Source organism: Procambarus clarkii, chromosome 73 (assembly GCF_040958095.1).
Source record: "Procambarus clarkii isolate CNS0578487 chromosome 73, FALCON_Pclarkii_2.0, whole genome shotgun sequence".
Lineage (NCBI taxonomy): Eukaryota > Metazoa > Arthropoda > Malacostraca > Decapoda > Cambaridae > Procambarus > Procambarus clarkii.
Genome location: NC_091222.1, coordinates 7,914,003 through 7,937,177, shown reverse-complemented (window position 1 = coordinate 7,937,177; position 23,175 = coordinate 7,914,003).

The following is a 23,175-nucleotide window of genomic DNA, read 5'->3' as shown; positions in this document are numbered from 1 at the left end:
AACTTATCTAGTCCAACCAGAAATGATCTAACTTACATAAGTATTCCTTCTTGTCTTTTGTGTTTCGTCAATCATTGTCTCATATTCATTTACTCATTTCATTAGTTAATTTCTCAAATGGTCACTTAGGCATTTCAAGTGCTATTTGTTAGAGATTGGATATTTAAGCATTTCAAAGAATTTTTGTTATATATGGGCATTTACTCATTTCAAGGGATAATTTCTCAAATGGACGTTTTTGCATTTCAAGTGTTATTTGTTTAAGATTTGGTGTTTAACCATTTCAAAGAATTTTTGTTATATATGGGAACTTACTCGTTTCAAGGGCTAATTTCTCAAATGGTCATTTTTGCAGATCAAGGGTTATTTGTTAAAGTTCATCAAGTTGCTCATAAGTTGTATTTATTATGTTTGTTATCATTTATTCTTATTCCCCAACCCCTTAACCTAACCTCTTGTAATCTTAGTGTATTTGGTAGGTTCTATCATATGTTCTTATTCCCCAACCCTTTAACCTAACATTTCAGATGTAGTTTATTTGGAAGGTTCTATCATATGTTCTTATTCCCCAACCCTTTAACCTAACCTTTCAGATGTAGTTTATTTGGTAGGTTCTATTATATGTTCTTATTCCCCAACCCTTTAACCTAACCTTTCAGATGTAGTTTATTTGGTAGGTTCTATCATATGTTCTTATTCCCCAACCCTTTAACCTAACCTTTCAGATGTAGTTTATTTGGTAGGTTCTATCATATGTTCTTATTCCCCAACCCTTTAACCTAACCTTTCAGATGTAGTTTATTTGGTAGGTTCTATCATATGTTCTTATTCCCCAACCCTTTAACCTAACCTTTCAGATGTAGTTTATTGTGTTTTTGACGTATTTGTTGAATATATTATCCTTTTCCTAACCTTTCAGATGTAGCTTTGTTTCTCATTTTTGTATATTTTTACCCAAACCCACCATCCCACTTAACCTTCTTTCCTTCTTTTACTTTGTTTTCACATATAAGTTCATTCTTTATCTTAGTAATAATAAAATTACAATAGTAAAGAATCAGATCTACTAAGACTTGAAATTGAGAAAAACAAGAGAGCAAGTGAGTGAGAGCATGAAAAGAGGAGAAAAGAGTAAGAGAGGGGGGGGGGAAGAGCATGGGAGCACTAAGACTTGAATTTGAGAAAAAGAAAAACTAAGTGAATGAGAGTAAGGGTGAGAGAATGGGGGCATTAAGACTTGAATTTGAGAAAGAAGAGAGCATTTGAGCAAATGAGTGAGTGAGAGGGGGAGGAAGAGAGAGAATAAGGGAGAGAGATAGAAAAGGAGGGTTAGAAGGAGTAGGAGAACCAAAGTAAAAGAAGGAAAGAAGGTTAAGTGGGATGGTGGGTTTGGGTAAAAATATACAAAAAGGAGAAACAAAGCTACATCTGAAAGGTTAGGAAAAGGATAATATATTCAACAAATACGTCAAAAACACAATAAACTACATCTGAAAGGTTAGGTTAAAGGGTTGGGGAATAAGAACATATGATAGAACCTACCAAATAAACTACATCTGAAAGGTTAGGTTAAAGGGTTGGGGAATAAGAACATATGATAGAACCTACCAAATAAACTACATCTGAAAGGATAGGTTAAAGGGTTGGGGAATAAGAACATATGATAGAACCTACCAAATAAACTACATCTGAAAGGTTAGGTTAAAGGGTTGGGGAATAAGAACATATGATAGAACCTACCAAATACACTAAGATTACAAGAGGTTAGGTTAAGGGGTTGGGGAATAAGAATAAATGATAACAAACATAATAAATACAACTTATGAGCAACTTGATGAACTTTAACAAATAACCCTTGATCTGCAAAAATGACCATTTGAGAAATTAGCCCTTGAAACGAGTAAGTTCCCATATATAACAAAAATCCTTTGAAATGGTTAAACACCAAATCTTAAACAAATAACACTTGAAATGCAAAAACGTCCATTTGAGAAATTATCCCTTGAAATGAGTAAATGCCCATATATAACAAAAATTCTTTGAAATGCTTAAATATCCAATCTCTAACAAATAGCACTTGAAATGCATAAGTGACCATTTGAGAAATTAACTAATGAAATGAGTAAATGAATATGAGACAATGATTGACGAAACACAAAAGACAAGAAGGAATACTTATGTAAGTTAGATCATTTCTGGTTGGACTAGATAAGTTAGGATACATCAGTTTGGGAATGTAAGATTAAGTTAGGTAAAGCAAGTTATGTTACGTTAGGATAGGTAAGATAAGGTAAATAAGTTAGGTTAAGCAGGTTAAGTTATGTAAGTTAGGTTAAGCAGGTTAAGTTAGGTAAGTTAGGTTAAGTAGGTTAGGTTATGCAGGTTAAGTTAGGTAATGTAGGTAAGTTAGGTTAAGTTATGTAAGTTAGGTTAAGCAGGTTAAGTCAGGTAAGTTAGGTAAGATAGGTAAGGTAAGCAGGTTAGGTTATGCAGGTTAAGTTAGGTAATGTAGGTAAGTTAGGTTAAGCAGGTTAAGTTAAGTTAGGTAATGTAGGTAAGTTAGGTAAGATAGGTAAGGTAAGGTAAGTTAAGTTAAGTAGGTTAAGTTAGGTAATGTAGGTAAGTTAGGTAAGGTAAGGTAAGTTAGGTAATGTAGGTAAGTTAGGTAAGATAGGTAAAGTTAGGTTAGGTTAGGTAAGATAGGTAAGGTAAGGTAAGATAGGTAAAGTTAGGTTATGCAGGTTAAGTTAGGTAAGTAACATTGGGTGGAGAGGATAGGTTACGTAGGTTTGAACAGTGTAGTTCAGAGAACAGTTTTAGGGTAAAGCGACTAAGGAAATATATTTTAACAGAATTGCAGGTTTGGTATGAAAAGCTGAACTAGTTACATTTTGGAGAGAAATTTTATGACTGAAGATGTCTTAAAGAATAACATGATGGAAGAAGGAGAGTTTCTTTGATGAATGAAGGTGTCTTAGAGAACAACTTTTTGGAGAACGAAGATGAATTAGAGATCGCTTTGATGACTCTGAGAATAACTCTGGTCAACGAATATGGATTGGAAAGTTTCTCTAATGAACGAAGGTGAGTTAAGATTAACTTTTATGATTTACAGAACATCTTTGATGTCTTAGATAGCAACATTGATGTCTTAGAGAACAACTTTTGATGACTCTGAGAATAACTTTGATGAGTTTGAGAATGACTTCTGAGAACATGAGTAGTATTTTGTTAGCTCAGAGAATAACTTTTTGATGACATAGAGAATAACTTTGATGACTCTGAGAATAACTTTGCTGTCTTAGAGAATAACTTTCAGGACTTAGAGAATGTCTTTGATGAATGGAAGGTTACTTAGAGAATAACATATCATGACTGAGAATAACTTTTGATAGCTCTTAGAATAACTTTGATGTCTTAGATAATAACTTTAGATGCCTCTGAGAATAACTTTTATGAACGAAGATGTCTGAGATTAACTTTGACGTCTCTTGGAATAACTTTTGTGGACATGAGAATATCTTTGGATAACTCTGAGATTAACTTTGATGTCTTTGAAACAACTTTGATGAACGAGAGTGAGTTAGAGATTACCTTTGTTAACTCTGAGATCAACTTTGATGAACAATAGTGAGTTAGAGATTACATTTGATAACTCTAAGATTAACTTTGATGAACAAAAGTGAGTTAGAGATTACATTTGATAACTCTAAGATTAACTTTGATGATGCAAGTAAATTTTTGAGTGTTTGAGAGTGTCTTTTGATATCTCGAAGAGTCCCATTGAAGTCTTAAAGGATGTCTTTGATGTCTCAAAGGATGTCTTTGAATGCAACTTTGATGTCTTTGAGTAAGTCCTTGATGTCTCGAAGAGTGTCTTTGACTATATTTCTTACTTAACGACATATAATTTTAGTTAGGAACAACGATGAATATGACTATTCTAGCGAAGTGAAAGGTTACTTTAGTTAAGAACAGTGTTGGAAAGAGGCTACACATGACTATTTTAAATGAGAGAAGTGATATTTCAGTTAAGAAATGACAAGGAAACATGATGAAGTAACTATTTTTTAGTTGACTGATGAATACTTTAGTTAAGGAAAAAGACAAAACATGACGAGGGAGACTATTTTTGTGCTCCCCAAAGTATAATGTCAGTTAAGAACAGCGATGAAAGATATCTTTGGTTATTTTTTCTTACTTGACAAAACATAATTTTAGTTAAGCAAAAAGACAAAACATGATGAACATGGCTTTTTTCTGTTGATTGATGGATAATTTTAGTTATGAAATGACAATGAAACATGAAGAACACGGTTATTTTCTGATGACTGGGGAATAAGTTTAGTTAAGAAATGATGAAAGTTATTATTTTTAGTTGATTGACGATGGATAAAAGCTAGTTATGAACAGTTTTGGAAAGTTTCCTTTGACAATTTTTTCTTACTTGATGAAACATAGCTGCTGTTAAGAAAGTGCTGAAAGAAGTTTCCTTTGACAATTTTTAGCTAAGAGAAAGGTTGTTTTAGTTAAGAACAGTGCTGAACGAGGCTATTTCTGACTATTTTTAGTTGACTGGATAATAAGTTTCGTTGAGAAATGACGAAAGTGACTATGTTTTTAGTTGATTGGCGAAAGATTTTTTTTAGTTAAGGAACGTTAAATAACATGTAAGGGGAAAAACCCAGAGAACATATGGGGAACATGGCAAAGAACACATGTAAGAAAAGTTGATGAATACAGTGAACATGCTGGGAATATGAACTTACAGAGAACATGAAAACATGATAAGGAGAATAGGGAATACAAAGAATGAACAATGGACTTGTGAAGAACATGGAGAATATGACAAAGAATGTAGAAAACATGTAAGTGAAGGTGAAAAACGAAGTGATCTTGTGAGGAACATGAACTTGTAGAGGAACATGAATATTGACAAAGAACACAAAATATGGAAGTTAGCATGAATATTGAGTATAAAAGTTGTAAAGAGAACATGTGATGTATATGAAAACATGACAAAGAACATAGTAAACATACGGGGAAAACGGCAGAAAAAATTTGAACTGAGCATGCTGTGAACATTTGTAGAACATGGAATGAACACAGAAAACATGGAAAAAATGTGAAGAACACAGCTGAATATAGAGAAAATATGTAAATACAGGGGGACAAGAGCTGGAGCTCGGTAACTGACTTGATCTTATTTACTACGTCTGAAATACAGAGGGTAAAAATTTCAGAGGAATTGATGGGTTATTTACAAATATACGAGAGAGAACTAAGGTGGGGGACGAGAGCTGGAGCTCAGTAACTGACTTGATCTTATTTACTGTGTTTGAAGTATGTCTGCTTTAAATTTTGGGGAAAATTGGTCTGTTACTAACGATCTTGTACAAATGAACTAAGCTGGGGACAAGAGCTAGAGTTTGATAATTGTTTGGATTTACTAAACTACGTCTGAAATATGACTGTTTAAAATTTCAGGGGATTGGACTGCTAGTAGCGAAAATGTGGTCTCTGTCAAATTTGGGTCTTTAATTGGACTCTGATTAATTTCGATCATGAACTGGACTCTGAATATTTGGCACAAAGTGAACTCTGGCGAATTTTCGGTATAAACTGGACTCTGACGAATTTTGCTAGAAAACTGGACTCTGATGAATTTCGATCAAGAACTGGACACTGATGAATTTTCACAGATTACAGGACACTGATGAAATTTGAGCTTAAAACTGTCTCTGACTAATTTTGCTCTCAAAGTAGACTCTGGCGAATTTCTGTTGATAATTGGACTCTGATGAAATTTCAGCTTAAAACTGTCTCTGACTAATTTTGCTCACAAAGTAGACTCTGACGAAAATTGGGTATAAAATGGACTCTGCCAAATTTTCGCAGATTACAGGACTCTGATGAAATTTGAGCTTAAAACTGTCTCTGACTAATTTTGTTCTCAAAGTAGACTCTGGCGAATTTCTGTTGATAATTGGACTCTGATGAAATATGAGCTTAAAACTGTCTCTGACTAATTTTGCTCTCAAAGTAGACTCTGGCGAATTTCTGTTGATAATTGGACTCTGATGAAATTTCAGCTTAAAACTGGGCTCTGTTCAATTTTGGTCTTTACCGGTGAAATAGTCGTAAATGGATATAAAACTAAATGTTATGGCTAAGTTGTCTGTTTTCCTTAACAAAACATCTAAGACAATATTCTCTGAAAATGGACCTTTTACAAATTCGGTCATGAACATATAAATAAACTTCTATGATTATTTGAAACTCTGAAAATAGCTGTAAGGAAATAGGAGGAGAGAGAGAGAGAGAGAGGGACGGTCCAGATATTATTATGGAGAAGATAAGATACGATTACCGAGGTGACCTGAAGGCCGTGTCTGGCTGACGTCTAAAGTAAACACAGGTGAGGCGACAGATTGCGAGGTAAGGGGGGAGGGAGGGGGGTGTGAGGTACAAGCGGGGAGGATGCAGGGGGAGGGAAAGGTGAGGGAGGGGGGATGGCAGGGAAATGAATTAGATATATATAGCAATATACAAGTTTCTAAGTAAGAAACAAATAAGAACTTTTAACAAAAGTCATATGACATTATTTCATGATAAGACTTTAACAAATTTCTAAGTCTCGGAAATTATTTTTCTCTTAAGAAATCCTTACTTCCAAATCTGTGACTGAAAAAATTTACCTGATAAACCCGACATGCTACACACGATATTTGACCTGAAAACCCTGGCTCACACACAGGATTTTGGACCTGAAAACTATGGCTCACACAGGGGATTTTGGAACCTGAAAACAGTGGCTCACACACGGGATTTTGGACCTGAAAACCATGGCTCACACAGGGGATTTTGGACCTGAAAACCCTGGCCCGCACAGGTGATTTTGGAATCTGAAAACCCTAAAGCGCTACATACGATATTTGAATTTCTCCCATAAGACCTTAACAAACTTCTAAGTCTCGGAAATTATTTTCATCATAAGAAATCCTTACTTCTAAAATCTGTGACTGACAAAATTTACCTGAAAACCCTGGCTCACACGCGGGATATTGGAACCTGAAAACCATGGCTCACACGCGGGATTTTGGAACCTGAAAACAGTGGTTCACACACGGGATTTTGGACCTGAAAACCATGGCTCACACAGGGGATTTTTTCCCCCCCCAAAAAATCCCCTGTGCGTTGCCATCCCTACTACTAGGACCATGATGCTGGTGGTGTGGACCTGGTATGGTGAGGACCATGATGCTGGTGGTATGGACCTTGTATGGTGAGGACCATAATGCTGGTGGTGTTGACCTGGTATGGTGAGGAACATGATGCTGGTGGTGTGGACCTGGTATGGTGAGGACCGTGATGCTGGTGGTGTGGACCTGGTATGGTGAGGACCATAATGCTGGTGGTGGTGTGGACCTGGTATGGTGAGGACCATGATGCTGGTGGTATGGACCTGGTATGGTGAGGACCATAATGCTGGTGGTGTAGACCTGGTACGGTGAGGAACATGATGCTGGTGGTGTGGACCTGGTATGGTGAGGACCGTGATGCTGGTGGTGTGGACCTGGTATGGTGAGGACCATAATGCTGGTGGTGGTGTGGACCTGGTATGGTGAGGACCACGATGCTGGTGGTGTGGACCTGGTATGGTGAGGACCATGATGCTGGTGGTGTGGACCTGTTATGGTGAGGACCATGATGCTGGTGGTGTGGACCTGGTATGGTGAGGACCGTGATACTGGTGGTGGTGTGGACCTGGTATGATGAGGACCGTGATGCTGGTGGTGTGGACCTGGTATGGTGAGGACCGTGATGCTGGTGGTGGTGTGGACCTGGTATGGTGAGGACCATAATGCTGGTGGTGGTGTGGACCTGGTATGGTGAGGACCATGATGCTGGTGGTATGGATCTGGTATGGTGAGGACCATAATGCTGGTGGTGTAGACCTGGTATGGTGAGGAACATGATGCTGGTGGTGTGGACCTGGTATGGTGAGGACCGTGATGCTGGTGGTGTGGACCTGGTATGGTGAGGACCATAATGCTGGTTGTGGTGTGGACCGGGTATGGTGAGGACCACGATGCTGGTGGTGTGGACCTGGTATGGTGAGGACCATGATGCTAGTGGTGGTGTGGACCGGGTATGGTGAGGACCGTGATGCTGGTGGTGTGGACCGGGTATGGTGAGGACCATGATGCTGGTGGTGTGGACCTGGTATAGTGAGGACCGTGATGCTGGTGGTGTGGACCTGGTATGGTGAGGACCGTGATGCTGGTGGTGGTGTGGACCTGGTATGGCGAGGACCATGATGCTGGTGGTGTGGACCTGGTATGGTGAGGACCATGATGCTGGTGGTGTGGACCTGGTATGGTGAGGACCGTGATACTGGTGGTGGTGTAGACCTGGTATGGTGAGGACCGTGATGCTGGTGGTGTGGACCTGGTATGGTGAGGAACGTGATGCTGGTGGTGGTGTGGACCTGGTATGGCGAGGACCACGATGCTGGTGGTGTGGACCTGGTATGGTGAGGACCATGATGCTGATGGTGGTGAGGACCTGGTATGGTGAGGACCATGATGCTGGTGGTGTGGACCTGGTATGGTGAGGACCATGATGCTGGTGGTGGTGTGGACCTGGTATGGTGAGGACCATGATGCTGGTGGTGAGGACCTGGTTTGGTGAGGACCATGATGCTGGTGGTGGTGAGGACCTGGTATGGTGAGGACCATGATGCTGGTGGTATGGACCTGGTATGGTGAGGACCGTGATGCTGGTGGTGTGGACCTGGTATGGTGAGGACCGTGATGCTGGTGGTGGTGTGGACCTGGTATGGCGAGGACCATGATGCTGGTGGTGTGGACCTGGTATGGTGAGGACCATGACGCTGATGGTGGTGAGGACCTGGTATGGTGAGGACCATGATGCTGGCGGTGAGGACCTGGTATGGTGAGGACCATGATGCTGGTGGTGTGGATCTGGTATGGTGAGGACCATAATGCTGGTGGTGGTGTGGACCTGGTATGGTGAGGACCATGATGCTCTCTTGCTCTCCAGTTCTCTCTTGAACACTGTGAGGGGTCGGCCAGTTATGCCCCTTATGTGTAGTGGAAGCGTGTTGAACAGTCTCGGACCTCTGATGTTGATAGAGTTCTCTCTCAGAGTACTAGTTGCACCTCTGTGCAACTGGGGGGTGGTATGGTGTACCAGATACAGCAGAGGGCAGGAAGGATGGTATGGTGTACAAGATATAAGGTTCACCACACCAGCATACATGACCACAAGGTCGTGTATGCTGGTGTGGTGAACCTTGTGGTCATGTATGCTGGTGTGGTGAACCTTGTGGTCATGTATGGTGGTGTGGTGAACCTTGTGGTCATATATGGTGGTGTGGTGAACCTTGTGGTCATGTATGCTGGCGTGGTGAACCTTGTGGTCATGTATGGTGGTGTGGTGAACCTTGTGGTCATGTATGGTGGTGTGGTGAACCTTGTGGTCATGTATGGTGGTGTGGTGAACCTTGTGGTCATGTATGGTGGTGTGGTGAACCTTGTGGTCATGTATGGTGGTGTGGTGAACCTTGTGGTCATGTATGGTGGTGTGGTGAACCTTGTGGTCATGTATGGTGGTGTGGTGAACCTTGTGGTCATGTATGGTGGTGTGGTGAACCTTGTGGTCATGTATGGTGGTGTGGTGAACCTTGTGGTCATGTATGGTGGTGTGGTGAACCTTGTGGTCATGTATGGTGGTGTGGTGAACCTTGTGGTCATGTATGGTGGTGTGGTGAACCTTGTGGTCATGTATGGTGGTGTGGTGAACCTTGTGGTCATGTATGGTGGTGTGGTGAACCTTGTGGTCATGTATGGTGATGTGGTGAACCTTGTGGTCATGTATGGTGGTGTGGTGAACCTTGTGGTCATGTATGGTGGTGTGGTGAACCCTGTATTCTTGTATGCTGCATCCCGCTCTCGCACAAGACAGCACATATATGACTTATTGCTTATAGTCAATATTTTCCTTATGAATTAGTACATATGTGGTATATTCCCAGTTATATATTTTTCAATGCCCAAACTCTTCCTCACGTACCAATTTACGTCTCATAGTACCCGTCCATCGCCGTAGACAGCAGAATAGTCGTGATTGGTTCAATTATAATGAAAATTGTAGTTTTCAGGTCCCACATGGGTTGTGAAATTGACCTACTATTGTCCATTCTCTTAGAATATTACGGATCAGCTACATCCTATTGAAGGCTCGTAGTTTTGTTTTGAGAAATATTAGTTGTTCTTAGTAAATTACAATAAACACTATAATTTATTACATAAAATAAGTGCTTCACCAATCAACATTATCTCTCATGTGTATTATACATATATAAAATGCTGAACTGTAATGCCAATCCTGGCCTCAAAAGCTTCATAGAAGGTTGTAACAGAACCCATGAGCGCCACACCGGAAATAAATACAGTTTTGATATTCCTAGAGTACGACTTAATCAAACTAGAAATGCTCTTCAAATCAAGGGACCCAGAATGTGGAATGACCTTCCCAACCATGTTAAAGACTGTACCTCTCACAACCAGTTTAAGATAAAAACGAAGCTATACCTAATAAATACCCTGTAACCTACCTGTCATGTTTACAGGAAATGGTACCATCCGTTTTTTGTGTGGCAGAGCAGACGACAGGAAAGGAAAACAGAGAAGCGTACAGGACGCCCGCCAAACTTGGTAACTACTAGTCTTGTATCAGTTTAACTAGTAAAGTCAGTAACTAAGCAATGACTTTATATCAACCCTACAATCAAGACTTCCTCAGTAACACACAAACACCACATTGGCGACGAGGAGGAACTGGGAACGCAGGTATTTTGTTTAACTTAAAACAAGGAAGGAGCATGCTGTCTCGCCCAGAGGAGGAAGGAGAAATCGTGCTGTGAGCACCATACCCGATGCTATGTGCTAATCAATGCTGTGTGCTAACCAATGCTATGTGCTAACCAATGCTATGTGCTAACCAATGCTATGTGCTACCCCAAGCTATGTGCTGATTGAAGAAGCTGTGTTCTAAGGAATCTGTCGACGCCGTGAACGAAACGACGCTTTGATGTGTACAAAATATGATGTTTTGGTTACGAAACGACGTTTCGTGCTACAAAATTCTTCACGCTGTACCAACTGCTGTACCAACTGCTGTACCAACTGCTGCACCAACTGCTGTACCAACTGCTAACTACTGCTGTACCAACTGCTGTGCTGCTGTGAGTAGGAACAACACATATACGCCAGGGCTAGGTAAGAAGTCAGTTGCTGCTGTATTGTGCACTGTTGTGAACTTTTGCATTAAAATGCTTGTGTGCTTTGCAAAATTAAAGTAATTACAGTGAATTCTTAACTAACATATACAGTGCAGTAAGTGTTTAGTATTCTGAGTAACATTTTAAGTGATAAGTTTACTTTTATTCAGTAAAAAAGTAAAAATGGCAAATATATTTCAGTTTCCTGCATTTGATCCTGACTGTGACCAGACAAACCTGTCACAGAGGTGGGGTCAAATGGCTTAAAAGGTTTGAAAATTTGTTGATAGTTTCTGACATCAAAAGTGCTGAAAGAAAGCGTGCCTTTCTACTTCATTATGCAGGTGATAGAGTTTGTGACATCTTTGACACACTGAAAGACACTGGTGGTGCCAAAGATTATGACATTGCCAAAGCCAAACACTTCCCTGGATTTTCCACTTGGAATTCCGGGCGTTTTGCCTAACCTCTTGTCGGATCACGACGTAAATTTACGGACCGTGTTTTAAAGTGGGTATTTACTACTCGATCGACTTGGGGTTTGTATGAATATGTTTGCCATTAAATTTTCGTTTTCTCTAATAGGCACAGTGCCTATTTGAGAAAACGGCAATGTATTGTAACTTAGAGGAGAGACTATTGCGTTGGTGACACAACGAGGGTAATCGCCCACTCCACACACTCTTGTGTTGGCCGCGATCATGATTCTACATTTATATGCATACGTCTGTGTAGAGAATTTTATTCCGAACACTATATAAACAAAAAAAACGGTGTGAAACAAGTATAAACTTGAAAAAACATGAGCAAAGGAAAAACTTTTTACGCTCACGGGTACAAACACGCGTAAGATTTTATTCGCCGCAAATTTATTTGACGCTCTGTTGACCAATTCTACCCATGTTCTTATAGAACTTTCTATTGTTATATATAAAACTTTCTATTGCGAACACATTGCTATAAAAATGAAATACGTAGCTCGAGAAATAATGTCAGGACAGTGAAATAAGTATAAACTTTCAAAGCGCTGCATCACAACAGTGTCGTCGCTGCTGAAATCACGGCTAACGCTTCGCCCAGTTCCCACACTCGTGCGGAACATAATTAGACGTTGATAGGCATATGTCTGGTTGGGGAATTTTATTGCAAGTTCAGTGATATCAAAATAAGCGCTGTAGGATGACTGTGAGGCTGGTAACAAACGAAAGAGTAAGAAAGAGAAAAAGAAAGAGCCGATAAACACATCACAACTGGGGTCATGGAACAAGACTCAAGCAGTCACAACGACTCACATCAGAAGGTGTCAACAATAAATGTTACAATTGTGGAGGAGACTATGAGACTATGAAGTGCTATGAGTGTGGAAAACTAGGTCATTTTGGTGCTATGTGTCGTTCTGCACTCAAGAAACCACAGTCAGTGAATAAAAGCACTGTACGAGGATCAGGTCATAGGGGTCGAGGTGGTAAACACAATATTGCACCTCATATCCAAAATGTTAATAATGTACAAGACAACATTTCATTACAACCAGTCTCAGATGACAGTGAATGTGATTATACTCATGGAGTCCAATCAATCACAGAATCGAATGATCTTCCAAACAACCCAGAGAATATATAATATACATTTCTGGTATTTGTCTCAAAGTTCTCATTGACACTGGATCAAACATTGACACCATTGCTGAGTGCCACTATGAAAAATTTAAAAAACAATTCCCAGAGCTAGAAAACTACAATGGTAAAGCCACTGCCTTTGCTTCAAAGGTAGCCTTGCCAATGATTGGAACTTTCACTGCAGAGATTAAGTCAAAGAATGCAATGCTCACTACTACATTCCATGTTGTTAGGAATGCAAAGGAGTCTTTACTCAGTTTCAAGACTTCAACCAAATTGGGGCTACTTCAGCTTTCTAATGCTGTAGCAGTGGAATCTGCAAACAATGTTGATGGTATTGTTGCTGAATTTTCTGATCGATTTAAATCCATAGGTTGTTATACTGATAGCAAAGTACATCTGCATATCAACCCAGATGTAATTCCAGTTGCCCAACCACATCGCCGACAACCATTCCATACTCGCAAGAAAGACGATGCCGAACTGGATAGGCTGATAGAACAAGATATCATTGAACCAGTAACAGGCCCAACACCATGGGTAAGCCCAATTGTCACTCCACCAAAGCCGAAGAATCCAGATGAGATACGCATTTGTGTGGACATGCGTGTTCCCAACAAGGCAATAATGCGTGAACGCCATCCTACACCCACTGTAGATGATATGATATACCGCCTGAATGGTGCAACTGTATTCAGCAAGTTAGATTTAAACCAGGGCTATCATCAGCTTGAACTTGATGATGAGAGTCGATTCATCACAACGTTTACGACACATCGAGGTTTGTATAGGTACAAGCGCCTGAGTTTTGGTATCAACAGTGCTGCCGAGGTATTCCAGCACATCATCAGCCAGGTATTGCAAGATATACCTAATGCTGACAACATGTCTGATGACATCATTGTTTATGGCCGTACCCAAGCTGAACACGACAAAGCTCTTCGTGCAACATTGCAACGCTTACGAGAAAAGAATCTGACGTTAAGCCGAGCAAAGTGTGAGTTCAATCAACGTAAAATTGAATTCTTTGGACATGTACTTAGTGACAAAGGTCTGTCTCCAGATCCTAAGAAAGTTGCAGATATCAAGAATGCTGCACCTCCTTCAACGTCCACTGAAGTACATAGTTTTCTGGGAATGGCAAACTACTGTTCTCGCTTCATTCCAGATTTTGCTACCATTACGAAGCCTCTACGTGAGCTCCTGAAGAAAAATGCATCATGGTACTGGAGCGATATCGAGCAAAATGCATTTGATGCTGTGAAAGATGCACTAGTAGAGAATGCGACTGCTGCATACTTTGATCCGTCGATGGACACTGAGTTAACGGTGGATGCTAGTCCTGTTGGTTTAGGTGCTGTTTTAGCCCAACACAAACCTGGTCAACCAGATTCCAGAGTAGTAATTGCCTACGCCAGCCGTTCTCTCACAGATGTTGAGCAACGATACAGTTAGACAGAGAAGGAAGCTCTTGCTCTTGTATGGGGTTGTGAACACTTCAATGTGTATCTGCTTGGTGCGCCCTTCACCACGATAGTCACTGACCACAAACCGTTGGAGACCATCTTCAATAATCCAAAGTCCAAACCACCAGCTCGCATTGAGAGATGGGCTCTTCGTCTGCAACCATACAACTTTACGGTGAAATACAAGCCGGGTGCAGGCAATCCCGCTGATTACATCAGTCGACATCCTGCCAACAGTTTCACCATCACCAAGCATCAGCAAGTTGCCGAGGAATATGTACACTCTGTAACCTGTGATGCAGTCCCTAAGGCTCTCACTCTTGATGAAATCCGTACTGCAACCCTAGAGGACCCAACTCTGCAAGCAACAGTGGATGCATTGACTAAGAAAAAGTTTCCACGCATCCCACCCTCAGGAGTTGACCAAGATGCATTCAAAGCACTTGAACGCATCCAGACAGAATTAAGTGTTACGCAACAACGCGACACTGTGCTGCGAGGAACTCGTATCGTTATTCCAGCTGTTCTCCAGCAACGTGCACTGAAGCTTGCACATCAAGGACACCAAGGTCTTGTTAGGACCAAACAGCTGCTACGAGAAAAGGTGTGGTTTCCTGGCATTGATCGTCAAGCAAAGGATATGCATGATGCCTGTGTCCCTTGCCAAGCTGCAGTGGATACTTCAAGACCAACACCTCTACAACCTTCACCACTACCTGCTGCACCATGGACGGAAGTATCGATGGACTTCTGTGGACCACTACCAACTGGAGAGTACTTGATGGTAGTCATTGATGATCACTCACGTTATCCAGAAGTAGAAATCATCACTTCCACATCTGCAAAGGCTGTCATCCCGAAACTCGACAAGATCTTTTCAAATTTTGGCATTCCTGAAGTTGTCAAGACGGACAATGGACCGCCATTCAATGGACAAGACTTCGTCAACTTTGCTGAGCATATTGGATTCAAACACCGCCGTGTGATGCCACTACATCCTCAAGCAAATGGAGAAGTTGAGAGATTCATGCAACCTCTCATGAAAGCGGTACGCTGTGCTCATGCCGAAGGACGATCTTGGAAACAAGCTATGTATGCTTTTCTCAGGAACTACCGTGCAACACCGCATGGAACACTGGGCAAGTCACCTGGTGAACTTTTATTTGGACGTCCTATGAGAATCGCACTACCCGTTATGCCAGCCGAGGTAACGGATAAACGTCTCGCTCAGAAGGATGCACTAGCCAAGGGCAAAATGAAAATTGTTCATGATCAACGTGCAAAGGAACAATTCATAAAGGTTGGAGATACTGTTCTCGTTAAAAAGAAAAAAGAGGGAAAGCTAGATATGCCGTATGATACAAAACCATATAAAGTGATTAGTGTAAAAGGAACTATGGTAACAGCGAGTAATAGAGATCATAGTATAACACTTAATATGGCCTATTTCAAAGTGATTCCAACTAGTGTAGAAAATGATGAAGTGCAAAGTCGTGCAAAAGAAAAAGAAAAAAATAGTTATAACCCGACAAACAATTCATCAAGGGAAGTTAATGCATTTAAGGACTCTCGTCCTAAACGTCATGTTAAACGCCCTACACGATTTGATGATTAATTGTGTTCCTATGTAATGCAAAGTATTTACTTATTATGCTAAACTAAATTTAATATTGTTTGAATAATGCAGATCTCTCATTCAATATTTTGTAACTTTGTATTACAGTTTCTTTCATGTTTGTTTAACATTGCATATGTATTTTCAACATTGAAATCCTTTGTGGTAAAGATTAAGTTGTTTAAATTCTTTGTGTGCTTAATTAATGTTAAATGTATGCAATATCTCTTGATGTGTTAATCACTTACTTTGTGTCAATAACTTTGCTTTGTGCTACAAGCATGGCAGACATCCTGTATTCATTCTTTTTAAAGAAAAGGAGGGATGTCATGTTCACAGAAAATGGTACCATCCGTTTTCTATGTGTGGCGGAGCAGACGCCAGAGAAGGTAAACAGAGCGTAAAGGACGCCCGCCAAGCTTGGTAGCTACTAGTCATGTATCAGTTTAACTAGTAAAGTCAGTAACTAAGCAATGACTTTATATCAACCCTACATTCAAGACTTCCTCAGTAACACACAAACACCACACTACCTTACCCCTCTGCTGTCAACCAATGTCTGTTTTTTTTTTTAAATGACGCTGTTTGTCGACCGAATTGTATTTGTGCTGCTTTTTCAGCCATGTTCCCCCCCTTCTTATCTCTTTTTTTTATTTTGTTCTCAACTCATTTTTACTTTATACTCAATTAGTATTAAGCTTTAGTCATTTAAGTTTTTCATGCCCGAAACGCTTTGCGTAATAGTGGCTTTAGGCATTGTATGTACTAGCCCTATCTATAAATCCATCACTCTTTGTAAAATCTCTTGTATGTATGTACCTTACCTAAATAAACATTTGATTTGATTTGATTTGATTTATATACACTAGTTTGTGCTAAACTAATCTTTAAAGAATATATTGTAAGAACGTTTACAGAAAACGGTATTACAGTGGAATGTCTATCGGGTAAACTATTGCAAACAGGATAATATATTGTCTACTACCTACTGTACTCACCTATTTGTGTTTGCGGGGGTTGAGCTTTGTCTCTTTGGTCTCGCCTCTCAACTGTCAATCAACTGGTGTACAGATTCCTGAGCCTACTGGGCTCTATCATATCTACATTTGAAACTGTGTATGGAGTCAGTCTCCACCACATCACTTCCTAGCGCATTCCATTTACTAACTGCTCTTACACTGAAAATTTTTTCTCTAATGTCTCTGCGGCTCATTTAGGTACTAAGTTTCCACCTGTGTTCCCTTGTTCGTGTCCCACCCGTGCTGAAGAGTTTGTCCGTTGTTCATCCTGTCAATTCCCCTGTAGAGAATTTTGTAGGTGGTTATCATGTCTCCCATTTTTATATAGATATATACAAGAGTTGTTACATTCTTGTACAGCCACTAGTACGCGTAGCGTTTCGGGCAGGTCTCTGGAATACGATCCCCGCCGCGAAGAATCGTTTTTACAACCAAGTACCCATTTTACTGTTGAGTTAAACAGAAGCTACAGTTAAGAATTTGCGCCCAGTAAATCCTCCCCAGCCAGGATACGAACCCATCACAAAGCGCTCGCGGAACGCAAGGCGAGTGTTTTACCACTACACCACCGAGACTGGTTCTCTTCTGTTTTCCAGGGATGTGAGGTTCAGCTCCTTCAGCCTTTCCTCGTAGCTCATGCCTCTCAGTTCTGGGACAAGTCTGGTGGCATACCACTGAATCTTCTCTAACTTTGCCTTGTGTTTAACTTGATATGGACTCCAGGCAGGAGCTGCATATTCTTGGATTGGTCTGACATAAGTGGTGTACAGGGTCCTGAACGATTCCTTACACAAGTTTCTAAAGGCAGTTCCTATGTTGGCCAACGTAGCATATGCCGCTGATGATATCCTTTTGATGTGGGCCTTTGGGGACAGGTTTGGTGTGATATCATCCCTCAGATCTTTCTCTATTTGACTCTTGCAGTATTTCACCTCCCAGATGGTACTTTGTGTCCAGCCTTCTGCTCCCTTCGCCTAATTTGATTTATTTACACTTTCCCGAGTTAAATTTTAGCAGTAATTTTCTAGACCATTCCTCCAGTTTATCTAGGTCACCCTGTAGTCTCTGTCTATCTCCATATGTCTTGATTCTTCTCAAGTTTTTGCATCATCACCAAACATCGAGAGGAATGAGTCTATATCCTTCTGAAAGATCATTTACATATATTAGAAACAGAATGGGTCCAAGTACAGAGCCCTCTGGGATTCCGTTGGTGACATCTCGCCACCCGGATGTCTCTCCCCTCACAGTTACTCGTTGTTTCCCGTTGCTTAGATACTCCCTTATCCACTGGAGCACCTAACCTGTTACTCTGGCCTGTTTCTCCAACTTTTGTAACACCCTTTTGTGGGGTACTGTACTTTTACTGGGGTACTGTAGGATGGGTATAGGGTCCACTACCACCTGTTACTTGGGTAAGGGGTCCATACCACTTGTAGAATGGGTCTGGGCCCAACAACTGCCCATAGGATGGGTATGGGGCCCACTATCATCCACAGGATGGGTTTGGGGATGCACTACCGCCTACTGGATGGGTATATCGTCCTCTACCACCCACAGGATGAGTATAGCGTCTACTACCCCATGCAGGATGGGCATGGGGTCCACTACAGCCCACTGCAAAGGTATATGTTCCACTTCCGCCCAAAGGATGTGTTTGGCGTCCACTATACTGCCCACAGGATGGGTATGGGGTCCACTGCCGCCCACATAATAAGTGTGGTGTCCACTACCGCCCAAAGGATAGGTATGGCCTCCACTGCCGCATACAAGATGATTATAGGGTCCAGTACCGCCCACGGGATGGGCATGGGTCCATTACCGCCCACAGGGTAGGTATGGGGTCCACTACCGTCCACAGAATGGGTTTGGGGACCACTATCATCCACAGAAAGGTCCACTTCCGCCGACAGGATGGCTTTGGGGACCACTGTCATCCATAGGATGGGCATGGGATTAATCATTATTATAAATACTATTAGTTTATTAAGTTTATTTTTATTTATAAGTTTATTATTACTACTTAATTATTATAATTAAGTACCAAATTTCATCTTTATAGTTTCCTACGCTGTGCTTTAAAATTGTTCTGTATCTAGTGTTGCCCAATCTCCCAATCTTTATGTACTTAATCCAATCAACTTTACCATTGTGATCAGTGCTGTCTTCTTATATGTGCTAGCAATATGCTTAATTGTGCCTATTAATATTTGTTAAATTACCATTCTATCTGTCAATGCAATCTATCTGAGCGACCTATGTGCTTTAATATACATACAAATCTCTCTCATCTCATTTTTTTCTTGCAATGTACTTGTTATAATTTTATTTATGTTGACCGAAACGCTATGCGTACTAGTGGCTTTATGTATTGAATGTACTATCTCTATCTTTATCTTTTTAATTTAAAGAGAGAGAGAGAGAGAGAGAGAGAGAGAGAGAGAGAGAGAGAGAGAGAGAGAGAGAGAGAGAGAGAGAGAGAGAGAGAGAGAGAGAGAGAGAGAGAGAGAGAGAGAGAGAGAGAGAGAGAGAGAGAGAGAGAGAGAGAGAGAGAGAGAGAGAGAGAGAGAGAGAGAGAGAGAGAGAGAGAGAGAGAGAGAGAGAGAGAGAGAGAGAGAGAGAGAGAGAGAGAGAGAGAGAGAGAGAGAGAGAGAGAGAGAGAGAGAGAGAGAGAGAGAGAGAGAGAGAGAGAGAGAGAGAGAGAGAGAGAGAGAGAGAGAGAGAGAGAGAGAGAGAGAGAGAGAGAGAGAGAGAGAGAGAGAGAGAGAGAGAGAGAGAGAGAGAGAGAGAGAGAGAGAGAGAGAGAGAGAGAGAGAGAGAGAGAGAGAGAGAGAGAGAGAGAGAGAGAGAGAGAGAGAGAGAGAGAGAGAGAGAGAGAGAGAGAGAGAGAGAGAGAGAGAGAGAGAGAGAGAGAGAGAGAGAGAGAGAGAGAGAGAGAGAGAGAGAGAGAGAGAGAGAGAGAGAGAGAGAGAGAGAGAGAGAGAGAGAGAGAGAGAGAGAGAGAGAGAGAGAGAGAGAGAGAGAGAGAGAGAGAGAGAGAGAGAGAGAGAGAGAGAGAGAGAGAGAGAGAGAGAGAGAGAGAGAGAGAGAGAGAGAGAGAGAGAGAGAGAGAGAGAGAGAGAGAGAGAGAGAGAGAGAGAGAGAGAGAGAGAGAGAGAGAGAGAGAGAGAGAGAGAGAGAGAGAGAGAGAGAGAGAGAGAGAGAGAGAGAGAGAGAGAGAGAGAGAGAGAGAGAGAGAGAGAGAGAGAGAGAGAGAGAGAGAGAGAGAGAGAGAGAGAGAGAGAGAGAGAGAGAGAGAGAGAGAGAGAGAGAGAGAGAGAGAGAGAGAGAGAGAGAGAGAGAGAGAGAGAGAGAGAGAGAGAGAGAGAGAGAGAGAGAGAGAGAGAGAGAGAGAGAGAGAGAGAGAGAGAGAGAGAGAGAGAGAGAGAGAGAGAGAGAGAGGAGAGAGAGAGAGAGAGAGAGAGAGAGAGAGAGAGAGAGAGAGAGAGAGAGAGAGAGAGAGAGAGAGAGAGAGAGAGAGAGAGAGAGAGAGAGAGAGAGAGAGAGAGAGAGAGAGAGAGAGAGAGAGAGAGAGAGAGAGGAGAGAGAGAGAGAGAGAGAGAGAGAGAGAGAGAGAGAGAGAGAGAGAGAGAGAGAGAGAGAGAGAGAGAGAGAGAGAGAGAGAGAGAGAGAGAGAGAGAGAGAGAGAGAGAGAGAGAGAGAGAGAGAGAGAGAGAGAGAGAGAGAGAGAGAGAGAGAGAGAGAGAGAGAGAGAGAGAGAGAGAGAGAGAGAGAGAGAGAGAGAGAGAGAGAGAGAGAGAGAGAGAGAGAGAGAGAGAGAGAGAGAGAGAGAGAGAGAGAGAGAGAGAGAGAGAGAGAGAGAGAGAGAGAGAGAGAGAGAGAGAGAGAGAGAGAGAGAGAGAGAGAGAGAGAGAGAGAGAGAGAGAGAGAGAGAGAGAGAGAGAGAGAGAGAGAGAGAGAGAGAGAGAGAGAGAGAGAGAGAGAGAGAGAGAGAGAGAGAGAGAGAGAGAGAGAGAGAGAGAGAGAGAGAGAGAGAGAGAGAGAGAGAGAGAGAGAGAGAGAGAGAGAGAGAGAGAGAGAGAGAGAGAGAGAGAGAGAGAGAGAGAGAGAGAGAGAGAGAGAGAGAGAGAGAGAGAGAGAGAGAGAGAGAGAGAGAGAGAGAGAGAGAGAGAGAGAGAGAGAGAGAGAGAGAGAGAGAGAGAGAGAGAGAGAGAGAGAGAGAGAGAGAGAGAGAGAGAGAGAGAGAGAGAGAGAGAGAGAGAGAGAGAGAGAGAGAGAGAGACAACCCTGTCTGACGCCTAACTAATCACCGTCATTGAACACCACCGACACAAACACACGGGTGAGAAAGTTAAACGTTTCTTTTCCTTACATAAAACAGACATTCTTTAAGTAAAAATGATGGCTCCCTTAAATATCACACAAAGCCGCCGCCTAATCCCCTTTTCCCTCTTTCTCAGGCCATACCCATCTTAAGAGCCTGGTCTCCTACCCTCCCAAGTAGGGGGGCCCCTCCCTCCTCAACATATCCTTGCCAGGTAAGGGCCCCCCCCTCCCTCCTCTACATATCCTTGCCAGATAGGGGGGCCCTCCCTCCTCTACATATCCTTGCCACGTAGGGGGGCCCCTACATCCTCTACATATCCTTGCCAGGTAGGGGGGCTCCTACATCCTCTACATATCCTTGCCAGGTAGGGGGGCCCCTCCATCCTCTACATAACCTACATACTCAAATCTATCTATCTATCGATCTATATATCCTCAGGATTAACTCTATGCCACACACTCATTCATATTCATCTACTACTATTCTTCTACTCTTCACCTGCTCATCTATAATTACCCTACGTGACCACATAGCTCCACCCCAGCCCCCACTCCAACATGACCCTCTTTCAAGTGCCTTGCGGCCGGACGTCACGCGCCCGGCACGCGCCACACACCCGGGAACCCCCCAGGACACTGACTAGACACCTGTCCACCACCTGAGCAGGAGGGGGCCTAATGAGCTCACCTGTTCAGGTGCTGCGCGCAGTCTAGGCGTACTTTACACTACTGGTGTTGGTGTTGGGAGTGGTGTTGGTGTTGGGAGTGGTGGTGGTGTTGGGAGTGGTGTTGGTGTTGGGAGTGGTGGTGGTGTTGGGAGTGGTGTTGGTGTTGGGAGTGGTGGTGGTGTTGGTAGTGGTGGTGGTGTTGGGAGTGGTGTTGGTGTTGGGAATGGTTGTGGTGTTGGGAGTGGTTGTGGTGTTGGGAGTGTTTGTGGTGTTGGGAGTGATGTTGGTGTTGGGAGTGGTGGTGGTGTTGGAAGTGGTGTTGGTGTTGGGAGTGGTGGTGGTTGTAACAAGAGAGCAGTACATAGTACATGAACATCATAACAGCATGAACAAGCCACGTGGAGGATGAACAAACCACGGGCGCCAGTCAGGCGGCAGCAGACAATGTAAAAGTTACACCTCTGTACAAGTTAGCCATAGAGTCAGGTCAACGGTCATCGAAGCACGAAGAGGTCAGAGTTGATGCCGTCATGATAATCTTCAGGGATTAACCCCTAAACATCAAATGTAAAACCCTCATGTTCAGCTGAGGAGCAGCGGATCATGAGACAGTGAGTAGAGTGGGCGCAGCCCAGTAGGAAGGTGTGTGTGTGGACTCGGGGAAGGAACATCATCTTCCCAGGAAAACTGTGGAACAACATACGAGTAAGTACGGCTCTCTTGTACTAAAGCACCTCATTCAGTACCCTTGGCCTCTAGTAGGGAATATAGTTAGGAAGTGTCTTATTTAATTAATTCAATAAAGTCATATATTAAGTGTTATAAAATGTGTATTAATGGTTCCTTGTCTTAGTAATATTGGGCCTACCGTCCCCTTTGCCCCAGTGACCTAGTGTTCTTAATTATCCCGTACTCCTCCCCCCGTTCGTCTTCTGTGTTGAGGTGTTAGTATTGGGTGTGTCCCGCCATATTCTTGTGTACTCTATAGTTCCCAAGTGGTCAGGATTATTCGAGTGTCAGGCCAGGATCCTTGTACCGTTCAATTGTCCCCTACACCTGTCCTGGTAGGTTATTCCATCTGCAAGACCTACGAATCTCACTCCGGTCCCCTGTTCGGTAACTCAGGGTGGTGTCAGCGTCACTCGGTAACTCAT